This window comes from Martes martes (assembly GCF_963455335.1).
Source record: "Martes martes genome assembly, chromosome: 11".
In the NCBI taxonomy this organism is placed as follows: Eukaryota; Metazoa; Chordata; class Mammalia; order Carnivora; family Mustelidae; genus Martes; species Martes martes.
Genome location: NC_137899.1, coordinates 73177884 through 73190202, shown reverse-complemented (window position 1 = coordinate 73190202; position 12319 = coordinate 73177884). Strand labels below are relative to the sequence as shown.

General features: G+C 34.2%; 1 protein-coding gene across 1 annotated transcript in view; it reads right to left on the bottom strand.

Moving 5' to 3' along the window:
- FOXP2 (forkhead box P2) overlaps positions 1–12319 on the bottom strand; it is a 553051-nt gene that overhangs the window by 414008 nt on the left and 126724 nt on the right. The gene's annotated exons all lie outside the window — the stretch shown is intronic.

The following is a 12319-nucleotide window of genomic DNA, read 5'->3' as shown; positions in this document are numbered from 1 at the left end:
CAGGCATCACAATTCCAGACTTCAAGTTATATTACAAAGCCGAAATCATCAAGACAGTATGGTCCTGTCACAGAAACAGAGACATAGATCAATGGAACAGAACAGAGAACCCAGAAATGGACCCACGACTAAATGGTCCTCTCATCTTCAACAAAGCAGGGAAGAATATCCAATGGAAAAAAAGACAGTCTTTTCCACAAATTGGACAGCTACATGCAAAAGAATGAAATTGGACCACTTTTTTACACTACACACAAAAATAAATTCAAAATGGATGAAAGACCTAAATGTGAGACAGGAAACCATCAAAAACCTAGAGGAGAACATAGGTAGCAACGTCTTTGACTCGGCTGCAGCAACTTCCTGCTGGACATGTCTCCAGAGGCAAGGGAAACAAAAGCAAAGATGGATTATTGGGACTTCAATAAGATAAAAAGCTTCTGTACAGCAAAGGAAATAATCAACAAAACTAAAAGTCAACCTATGGAATGGGAGAAGATATCTGCAAGTGACATATCTGAAAAATGGTTACTATTCAAAATGCATAAAGGATTTATCAAACTCAACACCTAAAAAACAAATACTCCAGTTAAGAATGGGCAAAAGACATGAATGGACATTTTCCAAAGAAGACATACAGATGACTAACAGACACATGAAAAGATGCTCAACATCACTCACCATCAGGAAAATACAAATCAAAACCACGATGAGATACCACCGCACACCAGTCAGAATGGCTAAAATTAACAACACAGGAGACAACAGATGTTGATGAGGATGTGGAGAAAGGGGAACCCCCTTACACCGTTGATGGGAATGCAAACTGGTGTAGCCACTCTGGAAAACAGTATAGAGCTTTCTAAAAAGGTAAAAATAGGGATGCCTGGGGGGCTCAGTCAGTTAAGTGTCTGCCTGTGGCTCAGGTCATGATCCCAGGGTCCTGGGTTCTAGTCCCTAATCAGGCTTCTTGCTCAGCAGGCAGCCTGCTTCTCCCTCTGCCTGCCACTCCCCCTTCTTGTATGCTCCCTTTCTCTCTCTGACAAATAAATAAATAATTTTTTTTTTCTTAAAGGTTAAAAATAGAAGTATCTTGGGACACTTGGGTGGCTCAGTTGGTTAAGCCTCTGCCTTTGGCTCAGGTCATGGTCCCGGGGTCCTGGAATCAAGCCCCATGTTGGGCTCCCTGCTCAGCCCAGAGTCTGCTTCTCCTTCTCCCTTTGCCCCTCCCCAACCCTCATCTTCTTTCTCACTTGCCCCCTCTTTCAAATACAATACATAAATAAATAAAATATTTACCAAAAAAAAAATTGAACTATTCTATAACCCAGAAATTGCACTACTAGGTATTTACCTAAAGGATACAAAATACTGATTTAAAGGGGCACATATAGGGGTGCCTGGGTGGCTCAGTGGGTTAAAGCCTCTGCCTTCGGCTCAGGTCATGATCTCAGCGTTCTGGCAAGCCCCGCATCGGGCTCTCTGCTCAGCAGGGAGCCTGTTTCCTCCTTTCTCTCTGCCTGCCTCTCTGCCTACTTGTGATCTCTGTCTGTCAAACAAATAAATAAAATCTTAAAAAAAATAAAATAAAATAAAGGGGCACATATACCTGATGTTTATAGCAGTATTACCAACAATAGCCAAATTATGGAGAGAGCCCAAACATCCATCGACTGATGAATGGATAAAGAATACATACACACACACACACACATTTTACATATGTGTATATACACATATATACACATGTGTATGTACACATGTATGCATATACGTATACATACATACATGTGTGTGTATGTGTGCACACATATATACACACATACATGTGTACATACATATATATGTAATGGAATATTACTTAGCCGTAAAAAAGAATGAAATCTTGCCATTTGCAATGATGTGGATGGAGCTAGACTGTATTATGTTAAGCAAATTAAGTCAGTTAAAGAAAAACAAATATAATGTAATTTCATTTATATGTAGAATTTAAAAAACAAAACGAATAAACATGGGGAAGGGGAAAAAAGAGGGGGAGTCAAACCATAAGAGACTCTTAACTATATAGAGCAACTATATAGAGCAAATAATGGAGAGTGCTGTGACTTGTGTAAGACTGATGAATCACAGACCTGTTCCTCTGAAACAGATAATACATTATATGTTAATTTAAAAGAAAACAAAAACCAGCTGCAGGTTGCTGGAAGGGAGGTAGGTGGGGGATGGGCTAAATGGGGGGATGGATATTAAGGAGGGCACTTGTGATGAGCACTGGGTGTTATATGTAAGTGATGAATCACTAAATTCTACCACTGAAACCAATAATATTATACTATATGTTAACTAGGTTTGTTTTTTTTTTAACTTAAAAAAATAAAATAAAGTTCCTTAATGGTTTCCTATTACCTATAGAATAAAATAAATTTTTTAACATGGTTCCAAATCTCCCTTTTAAGTTTTATTTCTCATCATTCCGCTATGTACCCAGGATTACAGCCACACCAGATTTCTTATAATCCTTGAGCTCATCATATATTTTCACACATTTTAAAATGTGTGATCATAAAGTTCACATAGACTAAAATGCTTTTCTTGACATTCTGTGGTAGGACAAACCCTACTCTTACCAAGGCCAATGCCCATGTCAAACCATCTGTGGAATTTTCCATTATTATGCCCAACATTAATTCTTTAGCCTTCTGCAATATCATAGCTTGTGTACACCTCAAATTCGGTATTTTTAACTCAGTAATAATTAGCAGAGTTAATCCTTTACTTAAGTTTATTTTGGCTCTTTGAGAAAAGAAATTAAGTATTATTCATCATGTATAGTCTCAGATCTACCTGGCATACTTACAATGGATATTTAAAAAAAAAAAAAAACCTTACTGAATGAATGTACAGAACAAGAAAATGGAATATAAACATCCTCTCCTCTTAAACTAGAATAAAAGGTCTTAAAAGGCAGAATATGTCTTATGTGTTGTTATCTTTGCATTAAAGTCCATAAAATTGTTTATAAGAAATGCTTGGTTGTGGTACAGAATATTAAAATTAAATTCATTATTAACCCTTATTATAAAATGATGACCATTTATGTCATCAGAATATCAGAAAAGCATTAAGGAGCTCATGGAGAATTAAATATCTCAGATTCACTGATCATATTTTATCTAATTTTCAATACTTATTAACAGAATGATCCTATGGAGGAAGTTATAAAAATCCAATATAGAAATACCTGACATCTTTATATGACTTTATTGGCAAGTATGATCCTAATAACTTGCAGTAGAATAATCAATAAACATCTTAAATATTAAATATAGAAATAAAAGAAACACTGAAGTGGTATCAACAGTGATATAAATATTCATGTAACATATTTGGCTAGAAAGTCCTGAAACATCAGTTATCCAACTAAAATTTAAAGAAAAAAATCAACTTTAAGGAAAGTGGAAATGAGTAAGATTAAAGTCTAAAAGTCATTACTGCCTGCGAAGAGCAGCTTAAACTTTGAAAGAAAACTATTTTTTTAAGAAATCTTTTTAGTAATATTTACAGCAAAATTAGGTAGAGGTCTTAAAGCTATGATGCAATTTTTCTTCTCTAATTTAACTATAATAATAAATGATTAAAACAATTCTCATAGTGACCCCTCGTATAATGATGTACACAATACCCATGAAATGAAAGTATGTTTTTAAAGAAAGAAACAAAATGAAAATAATGCATGGCTTTTATAGTTTGAAGGAAATAAATTCTTAAGGAAAAGACATATCAGAGTTTTTATCCACATTTTGTGAATGTAGTATTCTACTGAAAAAAAAATCTGTAGACATAAAATTCAAATATTTCAAGGTAATATATGAAATATGAAGCAAATATAAAACATGAATAATACAGGGAAAATTCATGTAGTTTAGAATTTGAAGAGAATTATTTTTAACAATCTCAGGATGAATATAAATAAAGAAGTATAGGTTTTCCTATTTAAAAAGGTGAAGTACATAATTCTCAGTGCTTTTTTTTTTCTTTTTTTGGCTTCTACAGAAGCAAGGAAGTCAGCACATCTTTTAACATTTATTAAGATAAAAATTAGGACAATTCCAACCCCAATCATGTGACTATTTCATGAAGGAGGCTTGATATGGGAAAGCTTAAATGCTACATTTGTCTTCATACTAGATCTTGCTTTGAGGGTAAACAGTTGCTTTAAATTCTTGCCTATATTTTGCAAAATACATGTTAAGTATATTTTGTTTTCCAAATCAGGCGTGCCATACACAGACATATACACACATAAAAATTTCCACATGAACGTCACAGAATATATAATACGTTTTAAATAAATTTTAACTTAGTCCAGACCTTAGAATTCCACGTAAGGAGAGTCGTTCCCTGTAGAAGACTCTTATACAGATCTTTTTTTTTTTTTTTAATTTTTTTTTTAACTTCTGAAACGAAGATGCTCATGTAACTATGGTAACATGATGATATCTTTTAACTATTTTGTTTACGCTTTTTTGGCTGAGTAGGCAATCTACCCCGTGTCTGAAATTCTCTCTAGCATTTTATATCCACCGGGGTGGAATGATTTATGAAGAAAGTCTAAAAGCAGCTGTCTTCCACCCACATTTCAACCAAACCAAATACACAATTTCTTCTACAGATGTTTTTTTTTTTTTCCCTGAAACCAGTATGTTTCAAAACCAGTTGCTGCCACATTTAATACATGAACATTTTCTACCAAAACAAATAAAAATACCTATATCGATGCATAAAACAGGAAAAAGGAGGTGGAACTCACAGAAGTTTTTGACCTTAAAATGAAAACATCAGCACAATTATTTGCAGGCATTTTACAAAGACTAGCAATATAGAACTGTACCTACACATCTACTACTTGAAATTCATGACTTATATCCTTATGATAAAGATGCCTCAGTCCAACTACCCATTGTAATGCTACATATTTTGCTAACTCTCCCCAATCAAAATATCCAGCAGAATTAATAACAATACAATGTGGCAATTTATTCACTAAATGTTAACACTTCTGAATCACAAAAAGAATAAAACAGAAGGAACTTTATAAATGTAGAACTTGTTTCTCCCTCACTTTTAAAAAATTAAACAAAAGAAGAGCTGCTATAATAGTTTGTCTCATTTGTGAAAATAGATGAATCAGTCAATTCACCCAGCCATTAGGAAACAGTCACTAAATAATTATTTTTGTGCAGCATTTTTACCAAATGTAAGTTTGAAAAGCTGCATTTTGAACCATAAATACTGAATTTCTAAAGGATGCTATTTAATAGGTTATTTCTTAGAGTAGTTTTAGGTTCAGAGTAAAACTGAGAGAAAAGTACAAAGAGATTTCTCTATGCTCCCTATCTCCACACATGCATAGCCTCAAACATTATCAACATCCCCGCGCCACGCCCCCCTCCATGGTATATTTGTTACAACCAATGTACTACACTGGCATTCTATTAGCATACAGTGTCTAAAGTTTATATTAGGTTGTGCTCATAATGTTGTACATTCTCTGAGTTTGGACAAATTTATAACATGTACTCACCATTATAACATCATACTGAGTAGTTATACTGTCCTAAAGCTCCTGTGCTCTTACAATTCATCCCTCTCTCCCTGCAATCTCTGGCAATCACTGATCTTTTTTATGGTATCTATTTTTTAGCCTTTCCAGAATGTTATATAATTGGAACCATGGAGTATGCAGCCTTTTCAGAATGCTTTCTTTCACTTCCTATCATGCATTTAAAGTCTTTCCATTGGGTGGTGCAGTCAGTTAAGCCTCTTAGTCTTGGTCCTGAGATTCAGCCCCTCGTTGGGCTCCACACTCAATGCAGAGTCTGCTTTAAGACTCTTTCTCCCTTTCCCACTGCCCCTCCCTCCATCCCCCTATGCTCTCTCTCTTTCCCTCTCTAAATAAATAAAATCTTACAAAAAGTAAAAATAAAGTTCCTCCATGTCTTTTCATGGCTTAACAGCTCATTTCTTTTTAGCACTGAATAATATTTCATTGATTGGATGTACCACAGCTTACACATTCATCCTCTGAAGGACAACTTGGTTGTTTCTAAGGTTGGACAATCATAAATAAAGCTTCAACAACTATCTGTGTGCAAGTTTTTGTGTGGACGTAAGTTTTCAACTCTGTTGGATAAATATGAAGGAGAATAAGTGTCAGATCAAGTGGTAAGAGTATGTTTAGTATTGTATATAAGAAACCACCAAACTATCTTTCGAAGCAACTGTACCATTTTGCATTATCAGTAGCAATGAATGAGACTCCACATCCTCTCCAGCATTTGGTGTTGTCAGGGATCTGAATTTTGGCTATTCTAATAATCATGTAGTGACAATCTCATTGTTTTAATTGGCATTTACCTGATAATATATGGTGTCAAGCATCTATTTGTGTGTTTATCTGCTATCTAGACACCTTCTTTTCTAAGGTGTCTGTTAAGGTCTTTGCCCTATTCTTTAACTGGGTGTTTGTCTTTTTATTGAGTTATAAAGGTTATTTGTATATTTTGGATAACAGTACTTTATCAGATACATCTTTTACAAGTCTGTGCCTTTTTCCCCCATTATACTGACAGTATTTTTTATACAGTAGAAATTTTTAATTTAAATTAATTTCAGCTTATCAACTCTTTCTTTCATGAATCATGCCTTTACTGTTGTATCTAAAAACTCACGGTCAAACACATGGTCATCTAGATTTTCACCTATGTTATTTTCTAGTTTTGCATTTTACATTCAGGTCTATGAGTCATTTTGAGTTTTGTCAAGAGTGTAAAACATGTGTCTAGATGCACTTTTTTTTTTTTTTTTTTTACTGCGGATGTCCAGTTGTTCCAATGCCATTTGTTGAAAAGACTACCTTTTCTCCATTGACTCGCCTTTACTCCTTTGTCAAAGATCAGGTGACTGTGTTTATAGTGGTCAGTTCTGGGGCTCTGTCTTCTACTCTATTGTTCTGTTTGTCTATTCTTTTGCCAATACCACACTTCCTTGGTTACTACAGCTTTACAGTAGTAAGTTTTAAGGTCAGGTAGTGTCACTCCTCCAACTTTGCTCTTCTTCGATATTGTGTTGGCTATTTTGAGTCTTTTGTGTCTCCATATAAACCCTAGAATCAGTTTGTGAATACCTACAAAATAACTTGCTGGGATTCTAATTGTGATTACATTGAATCTACACAAAAAATTGGGAAGAACTGACATTCTGATAGTATTGAATCTTTCTATCCATGAACATGGAATATCTACTTCTTTACTTGATTAACTTCATCAGAATTCATAGATCTCAATACATATCCTGCACATATTTTGTTAGATTAATACCTAAGTATTTCATTTTTGGTTGTGCTAATGTAAAAAATAGTGTGTTTTTAATTTCAAATTCCACTTGTTCGATCCTGGCATACAGGAAAGCAATTAGTTTTTGTATACAATTAACCTTGTATCCTGCAACCTTGCTGTTATCATTAGTTCTAGGAGCTTTTTTGTTGGTTCATTCAGATTTTCTACATAGATGATCATGTTATCTGTAAACAAAAAGTTTTACTTTCCCCTTCCTAATCTACATATTTTCTATTTATTTTTCTTGTTTTATTATGTAAGTCAGGACTTCCAGTACATTGAAAAGGAGCAGTAAGAGAATATATCCTTTGCCTTGTTCCTGATCTTAGTGGTAAAGATTTTGGTTTCTCACCATTAAGTATAATGTTAGTGTTACATTTTTTATATATGTTCTTTATCAAGCTGAGAAGGTTCTCTTCTATTCCTAGTTTACTGAGAGTCTTTTATTATGGCTCATGTCATGCTTTTTCATGCTTTTTCTATTTCTATTGGTACGATCATGTGATTTTTGTTCTTTAGTTTGTTGTGATAGATTACATTATCTGATTTTTGAATGTTGAAACAGTTTCACACACTCAGGATAAACCCCAGTTGGTCATGGTGTATAATTTTTTTCATACATTGTTCGATATAATTTGACAATATTTCATTGAGGATTTTTACATATATGTTCATGAGAGATAATGATCAGTAGTTTTCTTTTCATGAAATATCTTTATCTGGTTTTGGTGTTAGGGTAATGGTGGGCTATTAGCTTCCTATTAGCATAATAGTTTTCTATTTTCAGGAAAAGAAAAGTTTTCTTTTCCTGAAATATCTTTATCTGGTTTTAGTGTTAGGGTAATGGTGGCCTATGCTTCGTAGTAGCATAAATGTGCTGGTTTCATGCTTGCTTGGGGGCCAAGAATCTTTTAACTGGTTTCTGAATTTCTCATAAAGGAAATTAATTCATGTGTTGTTGTTGAATCTTTGGATGATTTAGGAAGTATCCCCTCTGCTTCTGTTTTCTGAAAGAATTCTAGAGAACTGGTATAATTTCCTCCCTAAAAGCTGGATGGAAGTCACCAGTGAATTTATATAGGCCAGGTGCTTTTTGTTTGGAAGATTATTCATAATGGATGAAGTTTCTTTAACAGATGAGGCTTATTCAGAAATCTCATTTTGTTCATGCATTGTTTCCTTAATCTGCGTGATCGTCTTTATAATGGTTATTTTGAATACTTTGTCAGGTCCTTCATATACCTCCATTTCTTTAGAGTTCATTTCTGGAGATTTATTTTATTCTTTGACTGAGCCATTTCTCAGTTTCTTCATGTTCCTTGTAATTTTGTTGGTGTGTAAGTATTTGGAAAAACAGTCACCTCTTTCAGTCTTTATAGACTAGTTTTGTACAAGGAAAGGTCCTTCACCAATCTGCCAGGCTCAAGTTTCTATAAGCCTTTCAAATCTTTTCTATGGGTGTGTCTTCTCTGGATTGTACCTGCTGTTCTTAATTAGAGGGATTTGTTAGTTTCTTTCTTTCTTTCTTCTTCTTCTTCTTTTTTTAGATTTGTAATCTCTTATTCTTTCTTGGGGTCTGTGTGGATTCTGTTAAACACCAGCATGCTGCCCTGCTTTTTTTTTTTGGTTCTCAGAAGCATCCCCAGGCATCTAGAGTATGCCAGATCCCATCAGCAACTGAGTTGAGCTAGTCAGAAGTCAGTTCCTTAGGCAGTCCCTCCCAAAGCTAGAACATTGGTTATATACATTTCACTGTTCTCCTTCTCCCTGAGGAAGAGATCACAGAATTGTATTGCCCTCTGTATGCTGTACTATAGGTTCTCCGGAGCAGAATTATGGTGCCCAACACTTTTTTTATTTTCAGCTAGGGTATGTCTTGTTCCATTAGCACTCTGAGACAGGTGAAACAGAAGTCAGTTCTCAGGCAGCCCCACAAAAAGTCATAACATTGGACATATGGTCCAGTCTCTTAGTTTCCTCTCCAGGGAAAAACTGGGATTGGGTGTTTCCTCCTCATCACATGGCACCGTGCCAAGGGGAGGGAGTATAATGAGAGGGTGCAACAAAGTTCCTGTTAGCATAAATGTGCTGATTTCATGCTTAGTTGGGGCCAGGAATCTTTTAATTTGTTTCTGAATTTCTCATAAAGGACATCAATTCAAGTATTGTTGAATCTTTGTTTCTGTGCAAGAAAAGTAGGCCAGGGTCTTCCTATTCCACCATCTTGCTTACCTGACTTCCAATCATGCTTCCCTTTTTGGGTATCTTTATATTAGGTCCAGTTCTAGGTTTCTATATTTTTAAATTTTTTCTAATTTCACATTTTATATCATATTTGGTTTCATGAGATGACATAATTTTATAAATATGACTCACATGGATCATGATTTCCAGTCTCTTTTATGAGCTCCATAAAGGTTTTTGTTGTATTTCATCTACAGAACTTTCATATTCTCTACAGCCTATTGATTTTGCAAACTATTTGGAACTTACATATTTGACAAATGGCTTCAAAGCTCATGAAAACATTTAATATTGTAGATCTTTATAATAGATCAGAAAAGTTATTTTTAATTTAAGTATATAGGAGTAGGAGTTTCTAGAGATGGCACAATATTGTTTTCACCCCCCAAAAACATAATAATGATGGAAACATTTTCAAAAATGTTTTTGAAAACAACATATATTTTTAGAATGTTAATTTTTTCCAGTAACTCTTTTCCTCACTCATTAATACACTTAAAAATTAGAAATAATGTAAGCTGAGGTACATTAGTGACATTGGTAGTTTCATCAAATTAAATAGCAAATTTCTTATAGTAGGGAGGATATGAAATTTCCCAGATGGTATGCTTTTTGCCTTTTGCTATTAAAACCACAAATAGGACCTTTGAATATTTATCATTTGTTTGGTGAAATTTTGTGCAATACTTGATTGAATATCAATTGAATCTAAATTCTACTGAATAAAATGTGATTTGTCTTCATGTTCTGGATATTTCGTTCTAAATGTATCATATACTTTATAATGGATTCATAGTATCTACTGTTTCAAGACTACTTATCATAGTCTTTCTGATAACCAGATATTTTTAGATGACTTTTTGCCAGAACTACTTAGATGGTTTTTTTTTTTTTTTTTTAAGATTTTATTTATTTATTTGATAGAGATCACAAGTAGGCAGAGCAGCAGGCAGAGAGAGAGACGGGGGAAGTAGGCTCCCCGCCAAGCAGAGAGCCCGATGCGGGGCTCAATCCCAGGGCCCTGAGATCATGATGATTAGTTCAGGTAACACAAAATTAAGCATTTCTGAAAATCCACTTAACCAGAAATTGTCTAAGTGTAATAAACTAAATAGTGAAGATATACCTGTTAAATCCCGTGAGTCATAGGGTGCCCTCTCCTCATAGGTGACTCTCAGATCTAAAAGGACATGTGAAAATCTAACAGAGGCACCAATTGAGGGAACCAGTCTTAATCTATATAGATTGTGGTACTAATAAAGCTTATTTTTTTTAAATTAAAACTAAAACAAAATAAAAATACCCCCCCAAAAAAGTCCTAATATGGCATTTCAGCAACACTCAAAGATATTCTTGTCCATTCCACCTTGGAGACTATATATTTGCATCCTATGAAACTTAACAAATGACTTGGTCAGATGATCAGTTAGTATCGTACTAGAGTAGTTGGTATTTCAAAGAACTAAATTTGTTGCTATGAGTCAGTCTTTCCTGATACACCATTGGAATAACTTAAGAAACATGTTTTTAAAAAAGCCTAGTGAAATATATTATTGCATTTAAGGTAGTAGTATTATTGAAAGTGTTTATTTCACCATACCCTCAGTACCCATGGTATTTCAGATACTGTATGAGTCATATAAATTACCATATTTCTTTTGGCATCTGTGGTTAGAAAGAGCTCAGTATGTGGTCCATCTCTAGGAAGTACATTAGACTTGATGTTGTCCATGTTTGTATTAATTTTGCTCCTTTTTTCATTTTAAATTTTGCACTGATATTTTTCTTTTGCTTGACTTCTTCACTTCATCATTTTTTGTACTAAATGACTCAAATCTTTTTTGAACAAGGGTAGAAATAAATTATTATAAGAGAAACGAAAAACAGGGGCGCCTGGGTGGCTCAGTGGGTTAAAGCCTCTGCCTTCAGCTCAGGTCATGATTCCAGAGTCCTGGGATCAAGCCCCACATCAGGCTGTCTGCTCAGCAGGGAGCCTGCTTCCTCCTCTCACTCTGCCTGCCTCTCTGCCTACTTGTGATCTCTGTCAAATAAATAAATAAAAATCTTAAAAAAAATACTACCTAAATAAATAAATAAAATATTGCTCTAACTTTGTAAAAATGAAGTTTTACAATGTAAGTAAAATGCAGAAATCTAAGACAAGTTTTCATGAAAGGCTTACAACTCTGAGGTCCTTGTGTTGAATTACAACTGCAAGCAATATATTTTTTAAGTGTTTATTAAAGAAAAAGAAAGCACAAAGCTTCAGGAAAATAAATGCACTGGGGACTTGAAGAGAGACAAATCAGAATACTGTTTGGGTGTTTGGGGGTCTTTGCTTCAAGCATAAAACTTTTTTTTTCCCTAGAAACACTAAAAAAATAAATAAAGACAGACTGATTTAAAATATAAAACGTCAGCTAGAAGGTAACTGAACCTCAACCCTGAAGTCAAGCCACAAATCCTTTGAATTTCTTCCATGCTCATAGCAATTCCACCATAACAAAATAAAGGATGTGTTGTAGCCTACCTATAATGTCTATAATTATTGAAACACTCTAAATAATATTCCCTATTTTTATGAATGATTACAATTAACACGTAATTATTACAACTGCATTACCGAAATTTCTGATCTGCATGAAACCTGACACAGAACATTTTAATTTAGTAAACCA